The 23714-nt window shown below is 42.5% G+C and overlaps 1 protein-coding gene across 8 annotated transcripts in view; it reads right to left on the reverse strand.

Moving 5' to 3' along the window:
• Positions 1–23714, reverse strand: part of GRM4 (glutamate metabotropic receptor 4) — a 325286-nt gene that overhangs the window by 295695 nt on the left and 5877 nt on the right. For 6 of the 8 annotated variants that reach the window (XM_044444316.1, XM_044444358.1, XM_044444332.1 and 3 more), the window contains one exon: positions 22305–22434. The exons of the other annotated variants lie outside the window; for them this stretch is intronic. The gene's annotated coding sequence lies outside the window, so the exon portion shown is untranslated. The remainder of the gene's footprint in view (positions 1–22304; positions 22435–23714) is intronic. 8 annotated transcript variants of the gene reach the window in all.

Genomic DNA, 23714 nt, shown 5'->3' on the forward strand with positions numbered 1-23714 from the left:
CAACAAGGATTCCAGGGCAGTTTACAAAAACCAACTTTAGTGGAAGTAACTCCAAGTTAGTTCTATGACAATCTGACATAAGGCCAGGAGACGTGGGAGCAGTCATCCATCTTACATTGTGAAAGAAGTAGAGATGATCATCTACCAAGTATTATAGAAAGCCAACACAAGTTTTCCTAGTTAGCACAACAAATATCCACGGGCTACATGAGACCTCTGTTTCAGGTTTTCATGAAGTAAGTAGCATAAGAACCTAACATATGCAACACTTGTAAATGGAGACAGATTTTGCTAGGATTGATCTCATCAGCACTTCAAAGTCTTCAGCTTATCATTTTCTAGTGTTGCTCCTGTACACCTGAATTTGGTAACTCTCAATTACTGGTGCTTTTTCATCGAACTTACCTTTAAAAAAAACCCTTACTTTTGAAAAATAACTGAGGCCTAAGCAAAGTGATGCCCATGAAAAAAGTAGAGAGAGTTCAATGCATTCATAGCCTATAGTTGAATTTAGTGACCTAACAAGAGAAACATTTTCCCTTCAAAATTGTCTGTTTTTAGGACATGCACATTAAATAGCAACACACTTGAAATTCTGATGTTCATTCAAAGCAACTTGTGGTTTACAGGCTGCATGCAGCCCCCTGGCCAGTTTTACACACACCCCCCAACAGAGTCTACTGCTGCCAAATATGCCCCTGCGATTCATTGGTGCAGCAGCGGCAAGGTGGGGATGGGGGCCGGGAGAGGAGCTGAATGAACTTTTAAAGAAAGGTGCCCAGGGAGTATATGCCATGTTTTCAATCAAAATCAAATTGCTAGAATACACATAAGTGGAAAACCCATGGTGGGGGCAAGGTTCTGTAGAAATTTCTCTTTGAATGCCTAGCTCAGTTACCAGAATTAGAAATGTGAGTTGTCACATCATAGAGTGGTGGGGAGAGCAGGACTTGGGAAGACTGGAGGTTAAAAAAAGCTTATTTGGGCTATGAACCTCACTGGATGACACTGGCCAGCCAGTGATTTTCAGCCTACCCTACCCACATGATTGTTACAGGGAGAGAATGGATAGCTACCATTTATGTCACCTTGAGCCCCTTGGAGGAAAGGTGGGAGTCAGCATCCAGGGCTTAGGAAGCTACTTAACTAGCAGGGTCACCAAGACCCAGGCAAGGACTTGAGGTTCAGTCCAAATGAAAGTGAAGCAGTCCAAGCTCAGAGCCAGGAGTAGGATACCAAAGCAGAATCAGTCCAAGAGGTAAGTGTGGTCAAACAAGCCAGGAGTGAGAAAACCAAGGTGACAATGCTGAGGGGAACAGGTACCTGAGGTCTGAAGCAAGAAGCCAGGCAGTGTTCAGGAACACAGTCCAAAAACAAGAAGCACTCCAGCAAGTCAGAGGACCTTCACTACTAAGGAAGCTTCTGGAGGGAAGAGCTAGTTCCTATATAGCTTTTGCTCCAGGGCTCCCAGGTTGGGCTCATTAGAGCCCTGGCAGCTGCACTAGATTGGAGCAGCAATCCTGCAACTTCCAGGGCTGCTATGCTAATCCTTGGCCAGCAGAGGGAGCCCCGAAACTGCCCCGGATTGTGACAGTGGGTTATTATTGCAATAAATAAATACCTGGATTTCCACACATGCACCAACTCCATTGCAGCTCATTTGCTTAGGAGGGAAAAGGTATGTCTTGGCTTGAGGAGCCTCAGGAAACAGCCTCTAGTACTGAAATGTATATACATTTCTAGAGCAAGGATATTATCCAGTTTGCCACTGATTTCAACAGACAGTGGATTGCTCCCTCAAATTATCAAATTCACAGAACCTGGCACTGGGACCAAATGTATTGACAGTGACCAAACTCTCTAGGAAACATTTCTGAAGTCCTCAGTAACCTGCCCTACCAGATTTAGTCCTAAACTCCCTCCTACAGTCCTATGCCACCTGCTCAATAAGGACAAATGGGCTGTGGCCTGCGGTTATCAGGAACAATTTGTTTTAGATAAACCATTATCCATCTTGTTGATTTTATTGTAGTTGCTGGCCTTACAGAGATTTATCTGAAGGAAGTGATCATTAGCCAATCTGCACATTAGCATTGATTACTGTTCTTTCTGCAAGCCCAACTGAGTGCTAAGCTTGCTTAGTAGCAGTGCTATAGTTGGAAACATCAGTTCCCCAAAACACTGTTTTCTAAATACCTCCCAAGAAGGATTATCTCCATGTATATAATACAAAGTAACTTGGTGAAACCATAGAAAATAAGACTGTAACATATATTGGTCCAGATTAGTACACAAGGCTGGAACAGAGTAATCTCAAATTCTTAGGTCACAGAAATGACCTGCTAATTTCACCTGGTCAAGATACTGTATTATGCCCATTTTTGGATTTTGTGTCAAAAAGTTGTCCCAATCTGGACCATTTTCAATGCATATTTCCCCAAAAGCCCCTCAAAACTGATTTTCGTGCCACTGCTCACCTCCATTCTTGGAAGCTGATTGAACACTATTTTGTTTGCTTGCTTGCTTTCTGTCAAGTATCTTCTCAACCATATAATGGACACAGCCAATTATTATATTCAGGATTTTAATCTGTAAACTGCCCAGAGTGCTTTGACTTTTGGGTAGTATAGAAATGTAAATATATTACAATGTATCCCATTGTTCCCTTTCTGAATGGGTGTAGGTGGTGAGGAAGAGCGTCAGGTTTGCCTTGAATTCATGTCAGAAGAAGCAGCTTGTGATTGCTATATGGCTGCTGCCTGAGCTGCCATATGCTAGCAGTTCCACACCTGCAACCTCATTTCCTCTACCTCCTATTGCCTGGTAAGATGGGCAAGCCCTTGACCCCTGTTCATCCCATAAATAAAATCACTACATGAAGAAGCTTGTAAACAGAGCTGGGAAGCTGAGGTCTGCTCCGATTCGACCCTAACATTTAATACTAAGATTTGAAAGAGGCACTGTCTACTTTCTAGGCATCATATTCTTAAGTGCGCTAACTAGAATCAAAGCACATTTCTTCAAAGACATAAACTTACTGTCCAATAATTGCAAAACTGCTGATCTAATTATATAAACAAGTTTGTCTGATCAACTGTCCTTAACATAATAAGCCATAGACAAATATACAATTAAATCTAGGTAAAATCTATCAAGTCACTGGAAAAATTACAAATGAAAGCCGTCTTAGATGCAATCATTTTCAAATCAATCAAACCATCCCAGGTTTACTCAGTCTGAGAAAACAGCTCAGTCCAATAAAAAGTGCCAAATATATTTTGAGTCTTCTTTTCATTAGTGGCTGCTTGCTAACAGCTAAAATTCATTGCATTTGAAATCTGAATTGGTTGGTTTTACCTGAATTTAATTGTATGTTTGTACATGTATTATTAGTATATTAAAGTGTTTTGATAGAATTTGTTTATATAATTAAAATCTACCTGTTATTATAATTGTGTTTAGCCATGGATTGTCATTCTAATTTGCAGAGTATGTGTTGGGGCAAGCCCAGTGGCAAGCCCAGACTGTGCATGATCATAATTAGACTGTTTACTTTGAGAGCACCTTCTGTTGCAGCTTTCATCCAGACATGCAGAAGGTCACTGGGGTTTTTAATAATCCCAGTGCAAGAGCACCCAAGCAGACCTACTAGACTTGTGAGCATGGAAATGGTACATGAGTGCCACTGAAATTTTCTGTGGAGTATCCATCTTAAAAAGGTGGAAAGCTATGCACATACAAGTTTAAAGGGGAAGATAGATGTGCTACTGTGAAGCTTTATTTTTATTATTTTTATCCTTGGCTAAGGACAAGTCACCTGCACAAGAGACTATGAGCAAGGCAGGGCGGGGCCTCGTTCAGCAGCAAGAGAAACCTATTTCCAGCTGTTGCAAAGAAAAGGTGCTGTGGTTCTTCATCTTGACAGATGCCAATGGAAAAATCAAGGGGTATCCTGGGCCCATGAGCCCTGCAATGTCCACCTCCGATTTAGTCAACCCCCTGAGTAGAGTGGCAAAGCTCCCTTGGGCAGCAGATTCTGGGTGTCACAGAAGGGCATGAAATTACTAGCAATTTCCTTCATTACCCCTGTATTGTTATTGTTCTTACCACCACGGGATGGAAGCAGTGCTTGCAGGGTTTGCTGCATGACTTACCAAAGTAATTTGGATGGCTTTGGGTACTATGCACCTTAACTTGGATGGGGAGAAGTTATTGTTTGTGCTTTACTTCAGGCAACAGAGGTCTTGAGCTGGTCCTGCCCCTGTGCTGCAAAGCAAGCCCATCCACCCATTAAGCCCTGATTATCATTTGCCTGAATTCAAAGAGCCACAATCTTAAGTGGTACACTTATGTCTGAGCTGAACCACTGCAGACGGCAAGGCTGCCATGTCTGAATAATTCCCTGCACACAGATCACTAGCATTCCAAGAAGAAAGCTGGGATGCTAAATATCTAGCTGGTATCTAATTTTCTATGGTATTCAGCCATGAGAGCCCCCACATGCCATCTGCCAGGCTGCAGCCCTAAGCACAGCTTTACTACCATATCATCTCTGTGAGAAATAGACCTAATTCTGTGTGCCAGAACTGTATCCCTTTACACTTGTGTACCACAAACGGAGCCATGGCTTTTTCAACTGGCAGGTTTGTCAACAGCAGTTTGTGGCCATGGTGTGGAAGCCACGCTGATTCAGTGGTGAGAATTTGTATGTAAAGAAGTTTGGCATCTTGTGAAAACACACACACACATCTGCACACACAATCGGGAAGGAGAAGTGAATGGCCTCTAAGAGGCCAGAGAGCTGCTGAGGGCTTTGAGTGGAAAGGGATAAGAACTCTGCACTAGCTCAGTTCCTTGGCCAAGTGTATAAACTGAACTTTGGATGCCAGCCAGTGTATGCAGTCCAGGTCACAGAATGCCACATACAGGGAGAAACAGAGCCACTCCGAAGACGCCTACAGAGTCAATAGCTCTGGAATTGACCAGCAAACTAAGCCAACATTTATTTTATTTAAAACATTTCTATATGCCGCCCCCATTGCAGCAAAGCCTCGGGACGGCTACTATATACACACACACACACACACACACACACACACACACACACATTTAAAACCCCCCTGGTGCATTCTCAGCTAATTTAAAATCCTAATAAATACAATAATTTAGCAATTAAAATAAGTTTTAAATAAAAAGGTCACATATTAAAAAGAAATATTGGGGTCACAGAGCATTTTGCCAGCCTAGGAATGCTGTTTGATTATCTCTGTTCTCCTCATCACCATTCACTGACCCCATGCTTGACAAGTGGAAGGATCCAAATCCGATCCCTGGCTTCTCTTGGTAGTACAAGAGGAATGTTTGCCTGAAACGCTGCCAGTCAGTGTCAACAACGCTAGACTAGAGGGACCAAAGCTCAGACTCCAAATAAGACAGTTTCCTATGTCAGCCCTGTGAATGCTATTAGGCAAATGCAGTACAGAGCATTATTATTATATATCACATGGTGAGGAGGGAGAAACATGTCAAAAATTATTGCAGGCTAGTGAGAAGCAGAATGAGATGGAATAAGGCTGCTGGCAGAGAGCTGTAAACAGCCTTTTAAGAACCAAATATATATCCGCATGCTTGATCTTCAGGTCCCTCAACATTTTGCATAAAATGTAAACTATTTTAGACTCCTTGTGGATTAACTGAAAACGGGGCTTCCCCCTCCTTGCACAGCAGCAGCACTGGTGGGAAAAGGAACGAGTCCACTAAGTTAATGTAGTGCCACTGACTTCAGTATGAGCGCGTTATGTTATATCAGCACTTGTAGCATAAAGTACAATAGCTCAAAAATTATTTGCCCTCACTTATTGCATCTGTCCCTGAATATTTCCATATAATTCCCCCATTAGTCTACCTGAGCCCGTACAGCCATAAAAAGCAAATGATCTGGGCTCTCGTTCACTCCGGAAAAGAATGCCATCAATCAAATACTACCCAAATTCAAACAGTAGCATCTTTAATACTGGTGTTTATGTACTAGTCTGGAAACTCTCTGGTGGGTTTTTCAGGTGTCAGATGGAGTTGTGGCATATCTTTGACATGTTAATGGAATGATCAGAGAGTTACAGAGGGAGAAGAAATATTATGCCACAGCGGCTAGGTTAACTGCGTCACTTTTCAGAGCCGAAACCGCACTCCACAACCACAGGCCTCTCAAGGAATCCCCTGAATTCCAGCCACACACACGCACACATGTGCATGCACAAAAACGGGGTGGGGGACAGGATTCTGCCTTTGCACGTTCATTGCTTTGGCATTCTTTCATCTTACTCGGCCAAGACAGACAAATTGTACTACAGACCCCAGTAGAGCTAAGCGAGAGAGGGGTGAGGAATCGGGGGGGGGGAAGCTGGCAACACACACACACAAACCCCTGGAGGAGATCATTTCAACAGCTTGTGCTGCAACAAATTTCTGTAACTATACATTCAAAGAATATCATGCTGTAAGTTTAGCCACTAATGGCCATAACTATGGAAGAGGGCAACACGGATGGTGACGGACAGAAGAGCCAGGGAGATCTAGGCTCCATTCTCTACTTCGCCAGGAAATTCACTGTGCGAGCTTTGGCTCATCACAGTATCTTAGCCTGACCCACCTCCCAGGGTTGTTGTGAACATAAAATAAGATAATCTTGATGTTCCCTACCCTGAGCTGCTTGGGATGCAAATGTGATTAAGGAAAGCTGCATCTGTCAGAGCTAAACAGCTGTAAGAAATCTCATTAGGAGCGCCCGAAGTCCTATAGAGTCCAGCGTTCTGTTTACACAATGACCTATTCACTGCCTGTAGGGATCCCACAAATTGGACATGAGTGCAATATCGTCCTCCTGCTCCTATTTCCCAGCCTCCAGCATGCAGAGGCAGAGTGTCTCTTCTACTGGAGACAGTATGTAGCCATCATGCCTACTAGTAACTGGATCATGGCTGGATCCTTTGTGTTCCTTGTAAACACCTCTGCAGTTTCAGTGAGTGCTAAGAATGGCACTTCTCAGCCCCACAAATAAAGAGAGGGAGGTTCAAGTTTTTGTAAGCCTTTATGGGAAAATGACAGCAGACACACCACACAGACAACTTTCTAAAATCAAACACACTCATCATTTAGAGAGGAAACATAACAAAAAGTGCATTAAATGGGTGTTCTATCCACATGAGTATTGCACAGATCTTCATCTGGGTCATCTGAAGATACCATAAAGTTTTGGTTGCAGGAATGCAGGATTAAAAAGCATTGTTAAGAGCACAGCAATGCCAGGGGCAAAAGAAAAGTTAACTACAGCGAGGAGAGACAAAACATCCCTATAGAATTCTTTGATTTGCACAATTTGAACATTTTAGCTCTGACAATTTACTGCTGATAATGATGCCTCTTTCCTGGATCCACAACCCTATTTCACTTTTATGGATTTCACTGAAGGCACCAGTTAACTGCAATATCATGCATTTCTTCAGGCTCCCAAAATCTTATGAGTCACACCGGGAGTGAAATGAAAGAACACAGAACTGTGCTGGGAAGACTCATCCTGCACAAAACACAGAAACTCTTGAAAATCCATCTGAAGAAGGGAAGAATACAAGCCCATTTTATGGCTGAGTGAATGAAGTGCAAAGTGATATGTGCCATTCATTGCTCAACTTGGCGCTTTGGTCACACATGAAAGATTTCCTGCATGGATATGACTCTAATGCAGAAAACTGCATACATTCCACACTGTACATGGGTATGCAAAGAATGCACATGTTTCACTGTCCAGACCTGCTGCCAAACCTTGCCTCAGATTTGGTCTTCGGTCACAAAATACCTGTGACAAAATACAGACAGAAGCAAAGAGATAGGAGCTATAATTTATGTAAAGTAGCCCCAAGTCCCTTACATGCTCTCCACTTCCATCCTCTTCCACTCCATCACATATGGAATATATTATAGAAATCCCACTTTTATGTCTGTAACTCTAGCCAGTAATCGGCATGTGTGTCTCTTTTTCCACCCAGGAAACAGAACCTGCCAATAAAGTGATTAAAAGCCATTAATCCTAAATAACCTGATTCCCCATGCTGATAGCTCAAATAGGCAATAGCTACCACCTTGCTTCTGACACTATAGCAGTTGTGAATTGTGCCAGTCTCTGTTTTTCTCACTTTAAATCAATGCCACTTTCCCCACCTGCACTAATCCTCTAGAAAGCTAGGACAGCCCTATCACAGCATAATATTCCAATTAGCTTACACCAGTGCTTTTCCCCCCATTTGTGAGGTTATTACAGAGGACTTTACTTTGGCTGTGAATTTTATTACAAATATTGTGTTAAGTATAGCAGAACAAAATAGAGAGATGGTTTTAAACTTGCTTTAAAAAACATTTAATCTTCTAGCTATGGATAGAGTGTCAGTAGCATGTTATCCCCCAAATGTTTAAAAATGTTCAGTGCATAACCTTATTTCATTGATGCCTACATGAATTACCATAACCAATACCATGAACCTTTACATAATCATGACCTAATTAAAATCCACTTAACCATTCTCACCACCAAATGCAATCCCATTAATGTCAGGTATCTCCTAATGTTTTTACCACCTACAAGCCCTTATGGAAGTTCAGGACTAGGAAAGAGCTAGTTATCAATCATAAGTCTGGCAATTAATAAACATTGACCTCAGCAAGCAGACTTTTAAAGAAGAACATTCTCATTGCCGGAAGCAGAGTCTGCTCAACTGAAGCCAGGTGGTTAGCTAAGACTTTGGTTCAAAGCTCCAGTGCCTTAGAAGGAGATAGCTCTAGTGGAGGCATTGATCACAGCCTGTCTCTCACTGTCTGGCTCTAACATGGCATTTCCATTCAGGCTCTTTCCTCAGTTTTAAAAGTAAACCAGTTTTTATCACAGTGAAAATGAAAAGCACAGAGAATTGGGTGATCATGATAGACAGATCACAGGATTCCACAGGGAGAGTGACGAACTGTAATGTAAGCAGAATAGTGGATTCATACCGGTGCTAGTAAACAAAGACATCCAACGCATTTCAGTGCTGGGGAAGGAAGAAGGGAACACAGCCAGTCTTCATTTTTGCACTTGCCAAAGGCACTGAAATGTTATGTTTGTGATAGCCTCTTGCTGAGGGCAACACCATTTCCAAATGACAGTGATGTCCATGGTGCATTGAGACACCAAGGAAAATCAGGTGCCAGGATCTTTAAAATGAGCTCACATTTCTCTTATGTGCATCCGTATACCAGGATATCAACAGGTTGTGCACCTGGCACCCCCCTTTTTTCAGACAGCCAACACTGGATGTCTTAGCGCTGGCAAATATGCGAAGTATTTCCAGTGGCGCGGATCCTGATATCCCCAGAGTAGTTTCTTGCCAGGCCATGATGCGTAATGCATATGCATGTAAAGTCATCCATTTCCAAGAGACAATTTCCGTGTTGCTACAAAATAACAATAGTCAAGAGAGACTGAATGATCGTGACAGCTGCGAGCACACTCAGGTGGCTAGCAAAGATTATACAGGGAGAAATGGGTGTGGAAGGGCTACATTAATTTCAGGATAGGTGTTTCTAATTCTTCTGCAATTTTATTTATTTGATTTATATGCCACCCAATTAGCTGGGTGGCTTGCATGCAGTCAAGAAATAGCTGAATGAGAGATGGAGAGAATCCTTGAGCCATATAGTAGAAAAGTTATAAAGCTTTGTGTCTTTCTGGTGCTTATTGGCAATAGTTTTGGACTCCTGCCAGTGGGAGAGAAACCAGAAATGACTCCCTGGTTGCTTTCCAGGACAACACTGACTAGAAGCCAGCAAGAGAATGCTATAAAGAAATTGTCTGTAAATATTGTCACAGTTTGATAGGAGCTTTAAATTCTGAACTCATATTTAATATGGCATAGCTGATGTACATTACTCATGTTAAGGCTACTTTATACCTACAACCATTTTGGGAATAAGATGACTCTGAAGTAACAGCTTCCTTGCTGTCTTTCTACACTGTCCTCTCAGCAGATGAGACTGGATATAGGACCCAGGTCTAGAACAGTCAGGTTGCCGACACATTATTCAATGGTCATCTAGTACAACCCCTTGCAGATGCAGAAAATCCAGTCCTGATAGGTGTCCATCCAGCCGCTGCTTCAAAAGCTCTAAAAATGGATAGTCCATCACTTTATGAGGCAGCCTAGTATTGGACGGCTCATGTTCTCAGTATGCTTTTGCTATTCTTTCATCAAAATTGTTCTTATTACTTGAACCCACTGTTTCAGGTCATCCAGTCCAAAGCAACAGCGAACAAACTGGCTACATTATCTAAGTTACATTCAACTATTTGAAGATAGCCATCACATCACCTTTTAATGATATCTTTTCCCAGCTAAACTTACCTACCTCCTTCAACCTTTCCTCATCAGACTTTGTCTATGGAGAGCTAAACAGAGAGTGAGATGGCACTACAACCAATGATTCTCATGCTCTGGGCCCTTTAAAAGATTATCTAAATAGTGAACAAACCTAAATAAATGGTCCTCTGGATGAAGGATACATTTTGTATGTTCCCGTGGGGTTATTTTCATCTTATAAAGACATTTAACAACCAAATATCCTGAAAGAGCAGTGTGCAGCTTCATCCCATGTTTTACCCATAGAATAGTCCATCATGATAGTGTGAGGCTGGTGAAATCATTATATAAATATGTAATATACCCAGTCTGGACTTTTTTCTGCTTCAAAATAGAATGCAGAACATTCTGCAGTAAAGAACACTTGGTCTTATCCGCATGTCCCTGAGTATAATGATAAAACTGATTAATCCAAGAGTTGGGAAACCATGGCCCTCTGGATGTTGTTGGGCTACAGCTGCTCAGCATCTCTGACCACTTTTGTCTGAGAAAGACACAATCCAACCACACCTGCAGGGCCATATAGTCCCCACCCCTGGATGAATGGATTTGGATATTTACTTCTGAAATGTAGGTGAAGTGGAAATTACCTCTTAAATTCAGGGGAGGATAAAAGTGAGCTGAGGTTATTCCTGAATGTAAAACTCCTTATCTACAGGTGGTGCCCAGGTTGTCCTCACCTACTGAGCTATGGATTCTCCTATTTGTTTCAGTGCCACCTTGCAAAATCCTCTCCAACCCAGAGTCAAAGGTGAGTCAACAACAGTAATGACTCATACTTGAGCCTCATAAGTGCTGATATAATCAGATTGATGGTGGTGATTTTCTGAAAGGAAGAGGCTCCCTGCCAGGGTTGAAATGGGCATGACAAACTTATTACAGCAAAACAAATGAGAGTGGAAGCTGTAATTCAGAAGGGACTAGAAACTGTTATGTTAGTTTTATGTCCCATCAACTTTCCTTTTATGCAGAAATCCCAGATCTGTTTTTACAAAAGCTCTTTTCGGAGAGCTTTCCCAGAGGAAAATACATACCAGATTATGCTTGAGCTAAGCTTTGAGTCTGATGTTCAGATATGTGTTTCAAAAGCAAGAATGCTTTTAAAAAATGCAAAGGAAGGGAGAAGGTCTGGCCTTCCTCTTTCTGCCCTTCATCTTTAAATGCCACCAAGCCAAGATACTTGATGCTTTTTCCCCACCAGTTCACACTCAATTTACAACACATCGCCTGTCCCAGCATAGGCAGCAATTATTTACTGCCTGCAGCGAAAACACAGACCTTTGCTCTTATGCTTCTGGCAAAGACTGAGACAAGTAGAAGTTAGTCACTTGTCTCTTCCCACTACCAGCCACTGCCTCCTTCTCTTCCTCTTCAGAGATTCCATTCAAGCAATGCAAAGAAGTGAACTCCCCAGCATATCTTTTAGCCCAGACAAGTAGTGACATGAGTATGAGATAGCTTGGACAACTGTCATGCCTAGAACTCTTTGCCTAGAGGTCGACATATTATCTCTTCTGCAGACGGTATTAAAATGCATCCCCTTGCCAAAGAGATCAAATAATTCTGCACTGAGCTAGATGGACAGGAATTAAATAGATGGTTTCCTGTTTAATCTCAAAAGAAAAAGAGCCAAAGGTCCATAGCCTTGAGGGGTGTGTGAGCATTATCTCTGAGGCAGCAAAGCATCAGAAACACCTTTCCAATTCCAGGGGTAGCGCTTAGTAAAAGGGGTGGAGGGAGAAAGCTAATCTGAGGACTGATTAGCACAGCACCAAGGGGAGAGCAGTTCACAGTGCTCTGGGGCTTGCAGATGAAAACTATTAATGCAATTAACTGAGAAGAGAAGTGTGCAGTGGAATTGAAATAGCCTCTCCAGGCATCCAAACCATCTCGAATAGGCACCACATAGCACTACATCACCCAGGTACTGACTGGATCTCTCTTCATTATCTCGGTCTTCCTCCCCACACCAGCCCCAGTGTGGTTACATGCCTTCATCCAACAGCAAAGAGTGTCACTCTCTGCTCTGCTGTCTTCCTTCTTAAAAATAACAGCTGTATTGTTTCAATACCTTCCCACTGCAGCCCCCACTGATGCAGGTTTCTACCTTGGGCACCACCAAAACATTTCAGGGTTTTAAACAAAATAACAGTTCATCGTGCATGCCATGTTTTACAAAGAGGGGATGTGCCACAGCGCTCGTCTGTTCAATCAAATACCCCTGCTTTTGCTGCAGCTCTTTCCTCTGCCTGCCCTCCATATTAGGCTCCCGCTATATTGACCAGAGACAAGGAATGTTTCCCACATCTCCTTCCCAGTTCAACTTGGCAATCCCAGTGATTCATTGCAAACCATTAGCAGGACCCCTATGCTCATCCTTCATTGTCCATCCAATCCCCCTAGCAGTGCTGATGTGTTCATTAGCATATCCTCCAACATCAAAGCTCTCAACCCACAGCAAAGTTCTTCACATGTGGCAAGTTCTTCTATCACTGTACTATAGTAAGAAAGCTGGGACAATAGCTTGCTCCTAAGACACCCAAATGCAGAGCCACACACCCCTTGGTGAGATGTAATCTTGGTGATCTGAAATATTCTCAGAATGCAGTGGGGAGGCATTTCCAATCCTGTGATATAGAACAATTGCAAGCTTTTTTATTCAGAGGAAGAGGGCATAAATAAGAAAGAGAGAGAAGAGAAAATTACTTCCCAGCCAATTCAAGGAGATCTCTCCAAACCCCATTTACCGCTAGCAAAGCAAAACGGAGAACTCACCGTCAGAGACCAGGCGAAGTTGGATGAAATCCTCCCATTCTGGCATTTTTTTAAAAAATCCACATTTTCCTGCAAGCTTCACTTTCCTAAGAAGCTTGGCACAAAGCTATTCCAGACGCTTGTGCTGCTCAACTCCTTAGGGTTTTGTATGTGTTTCATTTGCTCTCCCTTGCATTCTACCTAATAGCCAAAGACGGTTGTTATCGAACTAGTCTCTTTCTTCTGACCAGGACCAGGATCAGGAAAGGTGCGGGTCTTGCATAGTTTAGAAGGCAGTTCGTAGTGGCGAATCTCTTAATCTTTTCTTTTCACCTAAGCATAGCAGAAGGCTTCGCAGCCCCCCTCCTGTGCGGGATTCGGCAAGCCTTTCCTGTGGCGCTTGCAGATTTCCAGCTTTCCTCTTTCACCTCCTGATAATTAATAGATATTAGTGGACCCGACCGGGCTGTCTAGAGGGCTGCGTGTCCTCCCCGCGCCTCTTCGCGCCCCCCCCGCCCCCCCTCATGCACACACGCCGCGCTCGAGCCGCTTCCGAAGTGCCTTAGCAAAGCAACGCTGGCTCCGAGGAGCTGTCCGCTATCGATGGTTCTGAAAGAGCCGTCCGTTCCGGAGCTGGCCGCTCAGGCGCTGGGGCGAGCGGCGGGAGGGACGGGGACTCTTATCCTCGTTGGATCCTGCCGAAGAAAAGCTGTATTCCAAGGCCAGTGAAGCTGAAACAGGCTCCGCCAGCATCCAGCTGCCTTGTCTTTTTTGCACTTCCAAAGAAATCCTTGAATTAAGCAGCGGACTTCCTGCTGGGAGAGACCGTGTTTTTGCGGTTTCCTTCTTGTTACTCAGGGGTGCCAGAAAAGCCCATAAAGGGTCCCCTCTTGTTCTTTCTGCATTCGGGGAGATCAGCAGGAGAAGACTGGTCCGCGGACGGAAAGATATAGACAGAGAGGAAACAAGTGAGGGGGATGTGGGGGGAGGGGGAATCTACAGTCACGCTAAACTAAATTCAGTCTGATAACATCTGCTGAACAGCGTGCACAGCAGCCAGAGAGGAGACAGGCTTGGAAGTTTTGCATTAAGAAATGCTGCTAAGCTCAAGGCTTTGATTCCTTCCAGCCTTTTAAAGAACTAGTGCACCTTGATATTATGGCCAAGGAAGCCAAAAAAGGGTTCTACGGAAATGCATGCTGAGCTATTCTGTATAGGACTATTCTTCTTTTCCATGTCTATCTTTCAGCCATATGTATATAGATTCATAACCCAGGATAACACTTCATGCAGCTAATGAAATGGTCTGTAGTCCACAAAAGCGTACACTATAACTAAGTTGTTGGTCTTTATGAGCCACCGCAAGACTCTTTGTTGCGTATCATGAAGTGCAAAACAGAATGTATCTGTAACCCTTAAACACTGAAGTGAAAAAAGACTCATCCGCATACATTTGAAGATGGAGCTTTTAAAATGCAATTGCTTTGAAATGTAAAAAAGAAACAGTATGGATGTTTAAATCAGGTATTCCATAAAGACACAATGAATGCATTTGTTAAACCAGGCAGCATTATACATGTTAATACTTAGTGTTTAATACAGTGAAGTAACAGACAAAGGCTAAAGCAATGAGTGCTGTTTATTATAACATTTGCTTCTACTTCATTAACCTCTATAATATTAGCCTTTTAGAAATGTTCAGTCATGTCAATATAATGGATTGTTACAATGAATTCATCCAGATTTCTTTTCAGGACTTTGTCATTACTGAAATTGAGCACACAACGAAGAGTTTTCTCTTCATGGTACCTTTGTTTCACCATCTAAGGAATGGGATTAGATAAGGCTATTTATTAGGGAATTGCAAAGCTTTGTCTTGCCCATGCTGAAATTTTCAGATGAAAAATAGTTGCAAATTATAATTACCTTTAGTAAATGCTATATATAGCAAAGCCATAATTATAAGCAATCCAAGTAACTGTGCATAGAAAAAAACAAGTAAGGGGATGATGGTGGTGGTGGTGATTAGATGTTTATGTTTGCCTACAATGCCACTTCATGGTAATGTTGACTATGATTATCACTTTACTCCAGTTGCTCCCTACCAAAAAATAAATATTTCCTAGACTACAACAGTCATCATGGAGACCATGGCATTCACAGCAGAGCTTCCCCATGCACAATGCAATCAAGAATAAAAGAAACCATATGCTTCCTTCACATGGTCAGCATAGTTCTCTATTTGTAGCACATCTTGTGCTAATGAGGAAACTCACTGGCAGACCCTAGTGGCCCTGGAATACTAACTGCAGCCTATCAATTAATTAATCCAAAACAGGACCCTCTAGAAATCATCATTGACAGAATTAATTGCTCCAATCTATCAAGGTAATGATTGATATATAAATTGGTCATGAAAATCCATCTGCAGTGTGTTGTGTACTGTCACCTCGGCAAAGTTGGTAGATAGAGCTGGGCCAGCATCAATCTCCTTGTGCAAACAATGTACAAAAACAGCTTCATCTCCTGCATTTGTTTTACATTCCAGCTTTTACATTCTTGGCTATCTTAAAATTCAGTAATCCCAAGCCCTATTGGTAAGTCACATCAAGCAGAGGGGCCCCTGTCTTCAAAGGCAAACCATTTCCCCCTAAAATTAGCAGCCAAGCTCCACTGATGGAAGGAAATGGGTTGCACCCACCGACAAAACCATAGCCAAGATCAGAAGTTGGGGCAAAGTTCTTAGCAGAGGAGAGAGGAGGATCCAGATCCTAGACCCTGAATCACACAGTCCAACCAAAACTAACTGAGTTAGTTTCTACTCTGGAGAAGCTTGGGAAATCACATTCCTCCTCCACACAGACCTCCCCACCAGTAGATTAATAGCATTGATTGTCCCCTCAGGATTTCTCTCAAGTGTTCACATTATAGCACTCCTTTAGAAACATGGTGCATCATCAAGATTGGTTATTTCAACTGTGATCGAAAGGAATTCCCTGGGAATTAACAACTGGCTGCACGCAGCATGTTGATGCAGATGGGCAAGATACATTCTGCATCATCAAGGTTATTACTGTATTTACTTGAGTCAGAGCTTCTCAAGCTATTTTGCTGCCTCTGGCAAAAAGTAATTCCCCCTGTCCATGTTTTGTTCTGTCTAATGTAGATGGGAGAAACAGTGTTTCCTTTTCAAGGATTTTCCTGATCGAAGCCCATTTCCCTGCCTAATATAAACAAATGGAACAAAGCAAAATGCTCTCACTCTGTGCACTTGTATAAGAGGAAGTGAAAGAGAAATAAGGACACTGTTGCACACCTTACAGCTTTCCCATATTCCGTAGCCTCCTGAAGTCTAAGATTAGCATTCCCAAGATTGTTGACCATTTGCCATGCTGGCTGGAGCTCAGATGTGTTGTAGTCCGAAATATATGAGGAGAGCAGGCTGGGAAGGTTTCTAGAACCTCCTGCCCTAAGGATCTAGGGTAGGATTTTCTACCCTTGTCCTGGTGGTGTTTCAAATTCGGTTGGATTTTGCCATTCCAAGTAGCTGCCTATGCTAAGTGTTGCATGAGGCTGACCCTAAGATGCTCGGTTACCTAGACGCTGCATTACCAAATGGTCCCTGTAGCTCCTAAATTCCAACTCCCTCCCTACACAGAATCATGGAATCATAAAACAGTCAAGTTGGAAGGGGCCATGAAGACAGTTGGGTCCAACCCCCTGTTGCTGCAGGACACCAATTGATGCCCTGTAAAGTACTTTGTGAAGAACAGCCATGCCACATAGAGACCAGAGAAAGATACGCTGCTGCACTAGCTGCAGGATCAGTCTCATATCAGAGGAAAAAGCTCCTCTCTTCCCCAGCACCTTTATTCTGGAACGCAGTACCAACTGGAACCAGAGAGGTCTGAATATTTGCTAAGTTAATGTTAAGGTAATGCATAATTAATTTGCTAAGTTAATGTTAGCAAATTTAGGCCAAGTAGCAATAATGCTATGTGTAAATGTAGGTCCAAACAGCCAAACACAGAGACATCTTTTTCTCTAATTGCCTATCACCATGTTTTTAAACTGTGTCTTTCCAAACTGTACTGACCCATTTGCAAGATGGAGGAGGATTCAGAAAGCAACAATAGCTCTTCCTTTAAAAGATGTTTTATGAGAGATGACTGGTCCACTCCTTCAGTTGAATTAAATATAGAAGCAGCTGTTTTAAAAACCATACTGGGATGCTGATTGACAGCTACAGTGTCTCAAGGGCAACATTGGTCTGCAAGACCCAGAGGGTACAAACACCTATTGTGCAAGGATGCCTGTGTTCTGTATAAGAGGCCAAAACTTTATGATGGGCTCAGGGTTGGGTTTGCTGTAGTGAGCTGAGCCAGTGGCAAACAGTGAGATTTAGAATTATGCTGTCCCTGTACAATATGACAATTATCATCATGCACCCAAGGCAGATGTGGAATTCCTCTAAAGGTCAGTTAATCATTCTCTGTCCACTCCCATTCACTCACTGACAAGTTACAGAAAACCATCAATTGGGCACTTTTGACCTGGGGTTTACTCAGTCATCCAGCAACCTGAGTAAGGCCCAGCTAGTCAATTCAGGTTAATCCAACCTCATTTTCGTTGCCCATTCCGGATCCAAGAGAATAGAAAAACTAAGAATGGCAAAGACTATGTTCTTCTAGAGCAATCTTCCCCAACCTGGAACCCTCCAGATGTTTTAAACTACAGTATCATTTAGACTCCTGACCATTGGGCATGAGGGTTGAGGCTGATGGGAGCTGTAGTCAAAAAGATCTGAAGGGTACCAGGTTGGAGGTGGCTGTTCTAAAGTGTTTGCAGCCTCATTTTCTGAACAAACTCAGTGTTTGCACTGTATTGCTCCTCAGTATTAAGTGGCAGGAAAAGGAAGCCGCTCATTCATAGACTAAATTGCTTGGAAATGTGCATTGGTCACTGTACATGGTAGAGACCAATGGTGTTCCTGAGCTAAAAGATAACAAAAGATTCATGAGCTGACCTACATTTGGAATGGAATACTGCAACATTTGGACAGCACAGTAGATTTACCATAGACTTTGTCTTCTTTGGGATCTTAATTGCATTGATGCAATGAAAAATGAGGTTACATACCACAAAGTGTATGCCTGGAATAGTTAATAAGAAAATTAAGAGCTATAAAGGACTGAATGGTTCGGCCATTTACATCCAAACTAACACTGTGCAACTGGTAAAACTTCTGATTTCTTTCAATCAGATGTTGGGGCTATCTCATGAGAGTGGACCGGTGCCTTTGTAAAATCTGACCATAGCTTTTGAGGGCATGCAGCTGCTTTGCTCAAAAGACATGGTGTTTTTGTTACTGGTTAGGCAAAACTGCACTGTCTTCATCCTTTCCAATGAGTGCTTAGCATGCTTCAGGAGCATTTTTTGAAATGACTGTAATGATCAGCACAGCTAACCACTAGAATCCTGCTCACAGGAACATGTCTAGAAAAATTGCATATAACAACAACCAGCTCTGGCAAACAGAACTTTACTACGTGTGTGCTCATTTTCAATTTCTCAAGAATAAATCCTGCCAGACTAATCTAATCTGATTGTTTAACTGGGTAACCTCCCAAATGGACAAACACCATGGGCTTAATCTACCTTGACTTTAGCAAAGCTTTCAGCATAGTGCCCCACAACATCCTGATAAACAAGCTAGCAAAAAGTGGACTAGATAGAACAACTATTAGATGAATCCAAAATTGACTACGAAATTGGATACAAAGAGTGCTCATCAATGGCACCTTCTCAAACTGGAGAAAGGTAACTAGTGGGGTGCCCCAGGGTTCAGTCCTGGTCCCAGTGCTCTTCAACATGTTATTAATTATCTAGATGAAGTACAAGGAACAATAATCAGATCTGCAGACAATACAAAACTGGATAGAACAGCTAACACCCTAGAAGACAGGAAGAAGACCAAGGGCAATCTAGATAAGCTTGAACACTGGGCTGAAAGCTACAGAATGAAATTCAGTAGGGACAAATGCCAAGTCTTCTATCTAGGAAAAAGAAACCAAATGCATTGATACAAGATGCAAAATATGTAGCTCAACAGAACTGAAAAGGAAAAAAGATATTGCAGTTATTATGGACAACAAGCTAAATATGAGCCAACAATGTAATCTAGCTGCAAAAAGGGCAAATGTTATTTTGGGATGCATTAATAGAAGTATCACTTCCAAATCATGAGAAGTACTAGTTCACCTATACTCTATGCTACTCGAACCTCATGTAGAATACTGTTCTGGGCACCAAAATTTAAGAAAGATGCAGAAAAATTGGAATGGGTTCAGAAGAGACCAACATGATCAAATGTTTGAGGGGGCAAAGCCTTGTGAGGAGAGATTGAGAGAACAGGGAATGCTCAGCCTTGAGAAAAGAAGACTGAGGGGGAATATGATGGCACTCCACAAGTACCTGAAACGCTGTCACAGAGAGGTAGGACAAGATTTCTTCTTGCTCATCCCAGAGTGTAGGACATGGAATAATGAACTCAAGTTGCAGCAAACCAGATTCAGGCTAGAGATCAGGAAAAGTTTCCTCACTGTCAGAACAATGCAACAGTAGAATCAGTTGCTTAGAGAGGTCATGGTCTCTCCCACACTAGAGACATTCAGAATGAAACTGGACAGCCATCTTGGGATGGTGTAAATTGGTGTCCTGCAACAGCAGAGGGTTGGACCCACTGGCCTTCTTGGTCCCTTCCAACTCTGCTATTCTATGACTCTATAATTTTGAGAAAACACATGAGCTCTTGGGCTAATAAAGTAGAAGATAAGTTTAATAATAAACAAACAAACAGAACTTTGCACCAGATTCAGCCCTTGAGACTAATGCTGCTTTCATCTACAAACCTTAACCAACTGATATTTTGATAAAACTGGGATTCATAATTTGATTTTTCAAAGGACCAAAAAATCTGGGGTGAATTGGTACAGTGGAGTAGCCAGCCTCTTTGGGGGAGCAAGCAGTGGACGATTCACTCAAATTTGACAACATACAACGAAATCTATGAACTAGACACAGTATTGAAAAGTATGCATGTGTGAACTGGCATCTATTATAAGAATGCCACACACAGAATTAGGTTTGTTGTTGTTGTTTCATCTCGTAAGAGATGTCTTGGCAAGTCTTGCATCAGAAAACCGACAACTAGCTAGGTCATTCATGCTAGCATTTGGGGCAGTTGGACATTCTATAATACTACAGGCCAATTGGATTGTCACTGTAAGACAGCTAAAATGTTTTATTTTAGCTTCCATATCAGTAAGAAATGAGCTGCCCAAGTTTACCCATCATTATTGAGGAGGCTCAGAGAGCTGCTGATGCAGTGACAGAAGGCAAATGATCATTATGACTATTTTTAAGACATGCATATGGAAAGGCAACCCCTCACATAAAAATAACCTTGAGTGATTGTGAGAGCCTGTAACAGTGATTCTGAAGAGCCAGAAGGAAGCAATGGTAAGACAAAAGGTCTAGGCAATATTTCACTTTTTCCAAAAAGAAGAGACAGAACTCACTATCAGAAATTGGTCATTGCTGGATTAATGCCTAAAGAAAATCCTGAAATTATTGACAACTAACTTTCTGGATAATGAAGCAGCAAATGCAAGGAAAGGGGCACAAGGATGGAGTTATTTTCTAAGACTGCAGTTCTACGCTGTTACATGCTCTCCAGCACAACCAGGATTGGGACCTAAAGGCCTACTTTCTCCTCCCTTCCATTCATCAACCCACTTGCCCTATCTTCACCCCAAACATTGATGCTTGATCACAGAAAGGGTGACAACTTAAGGGCTCTCTTTGAAGCCCCCCAGGCCTGATTTTCAAAGAGAAGCCACTGGAGCCATGCAGCTGTTCAGGTGTGGATTGAGTCCTGCCTTCCCCATCCAGGTGCTCTCCAGATATGAGATAACCTCCACAAGGGCCATGCTGATGGGGCATTGTGGGAGTTTTAGTCCAAAAGACTTGGAGGGCAGCTAGTTGGGGAAGGCTGCCTAAAGGTACAATCCTGTGCAAGTTAAGACAGGAAGAAAGAGCCTTTTTTCCAGGGGTTATAGGCTTTTTTTCTGTCCAGCTTGTACCCTTAGCTGCTTAGTTTCCTAGGAACAGAGTTGTTCATAATTAGAAATGCTTTGCAACTCTGAGGCTGAATAGAGCTGCATCATTTCCTTGTTTTCTCCAAACTCCTGGTCAAGGCAACTGCCTTGACAATAGCTTTGACTTATCCCTCTCTCCATGTGCCTCTCACTGTCAGCCAGGAGCCAAATATTATCAAACTGTGTGTCACAACCAGGAATGTCAAAATACAATTAACATTTTGAAAAAAGCAGCTCGGTGCAGCCAACGCAGTGCCACTGAATGGCATTTTGTCTCCCCAGCAGAGACCTGTGTGTGACAATCAGAGAAGGAATTGTGTTTGGCTTCCAAAGTGACTGGCAAGGGGAGGAGAGAAAAGATTGCATGCACGGCACTAACCATCAAGTACATTCGCTTCATTAGGACCAGCTCTAGCAGTCTGAGTAGGAATGCCTTAAGATCGCATTTGTCCTTCACTCTGCAGACTGTGTTTGTCTCCTCCAATGTTTGCAGCAAACTGCAGACATTTATCAAATAATGCAAAAAAGCTTGCCAAAGAAGGCTGTGAGGAATCTGATTTTTCAGACAGCTGATCAGGGCTGGGGGAGGCAGTGAGGAGGAGATGGGATGAAATACTCAAAGATAATTCAGTCCCGTCAGCAAAGGCTTGCTATAAGCAGTGCATAATGCAATATTTATCATTCACAGAAATCGATACAGCTTCATCATAGACAAATAAGAAGGATTTGAACAAATCACCTCTTGCCCTCATCACATGAAGGAAGGGAGCAGGCACTAGAAGACGAGATGGTTTGGTCAAGGGGCTTCGGAATATTAGCAACAACTTTCCTGCAGTGCTGAATACACAGCCAAAATGGTTTTCAGCAATGCAGTAACATCCACTTGCTCAGGAAAGAGTCTGTCTTACTGATTCAAGAGAATTATGTTAGATTAGAATAGACCACTTACCTGGAGATCTGTCTGCAGTGCACAGGAAAATAATTCTGACATCCTTGTTACTATGAGCTGTCACCCATATGCTTTGAAAAAACACAAGGCCTGAGCACCACTTGGTTCATGCTCAACATCTTTATTTAGGCTGTGGGTGAGAAAAAAGACCTGGGATCACAGCACTGAAGTGCTCCAGTCGCGGGCGTCGTCGAAACAGGACCTTGGGGCAAAAACTAAGGCTGCTCTCAGCAGAATAAGCAAGAAGGCTTTCAGATCCAATGAGGGAGGCTTGCCACATTTTGGTGAAATAATATAGATCACCATATTATGAGAGAGCTCCCCACCCACCCACACCCATAAGACTATCAGTTCCAGAGTCTGAGAGTCCTTTGGCACTTGACCCAGTGAATTATGTAGATGGCCCCACTGCCCTGTTATAAGCTATCCTTTATCTAAAGCATTTTGGACAGATTCAGGTCCAACCTTTTCTTAAAAGCCTCCACAGTAGACAGTTGCACAGTTTCCCTGGAAATCCTGTGCCATCAGTGAATTTCTACTGTAGTTAGAATGCAATTTCTCTCCCTCTAAATTTTAAGGTAAATCTAAATCTACCCCCTTGTAGTTTAAAATCTACCCTTTCGGCCAGGATCCAGCTAAAGTACCTTACATCTAAATGTTTTCAGTGGGAGACAGTTGCATATATCTAATTCTCTCACTGAAATCAGGGGTAGCACATTTCTGAACACCAGATGCTAGGGACAAATGACAGAGGGAGACCAGCAACATTATGCTTTGCTTATAAGCAGCCGGAAGCAAGTGGCTGGTCATTGTTGAAAACAGAATGCTGGATTAGATGAACCTTAGCCTGACCCAGCAAGGCAATTTGTACAATGGGCTGCATTTACAATAAATGAATTGAACTTAACTCCCATTGAAATCCATTGGGTGTAAGTCATGACCAACTTGTCCTATTGATTTTAATTTGATCTAAATTCAGCTAACTTAAACAGTTGGCCGTTTAAAGAGTCCGTCACTGTTTTCTTAAAGAGTCTTAAATGTGCTTAAAACTAGTTAGATCATGCCCATCATTTTCTGTTCTTATTACTCACATTGTTGCTTACGTTAGGCTAGGATAAAATGTGAAAGATAACAAGGTGCCCTCCAGATGTTATGGGCCACAGGTCCCATAAGCCTCAGCCAGCAGAGCCAATGGTCAGGAATTATGTGGGCTGTGATTTAAAGTAGCTGGAAGACACAGTTTGCCTATCCCTAGGCTGATATTTTGGCTAACTTAGTGAGCTCTACAGCTGCAAGTGGACTTGGAGCCAGGTCCTCCAAGTCTAACAATGTGACCACTACACCATGATGGCTCTCAGACCCTTAGCTTGTAGCCACTGACACTTGTCTTCTGCACAGTACGTGTCACCA

Source organism: Varanus komodoensis, unplaced genomic scaffold, assembly GCF_004798865.1.
Source record: "Varanus komodoensis strain SLA01 unplaced genomic scaffold, ASM479886v1 scaffold1, whole genome shotgun sequence".
Classification (NCBI taxonomy): Eukaryota; Metazoa; Chordata; class Lepidosauria; order Squamata; family Varanidae; genus Varanus; species Varanus komodoensis.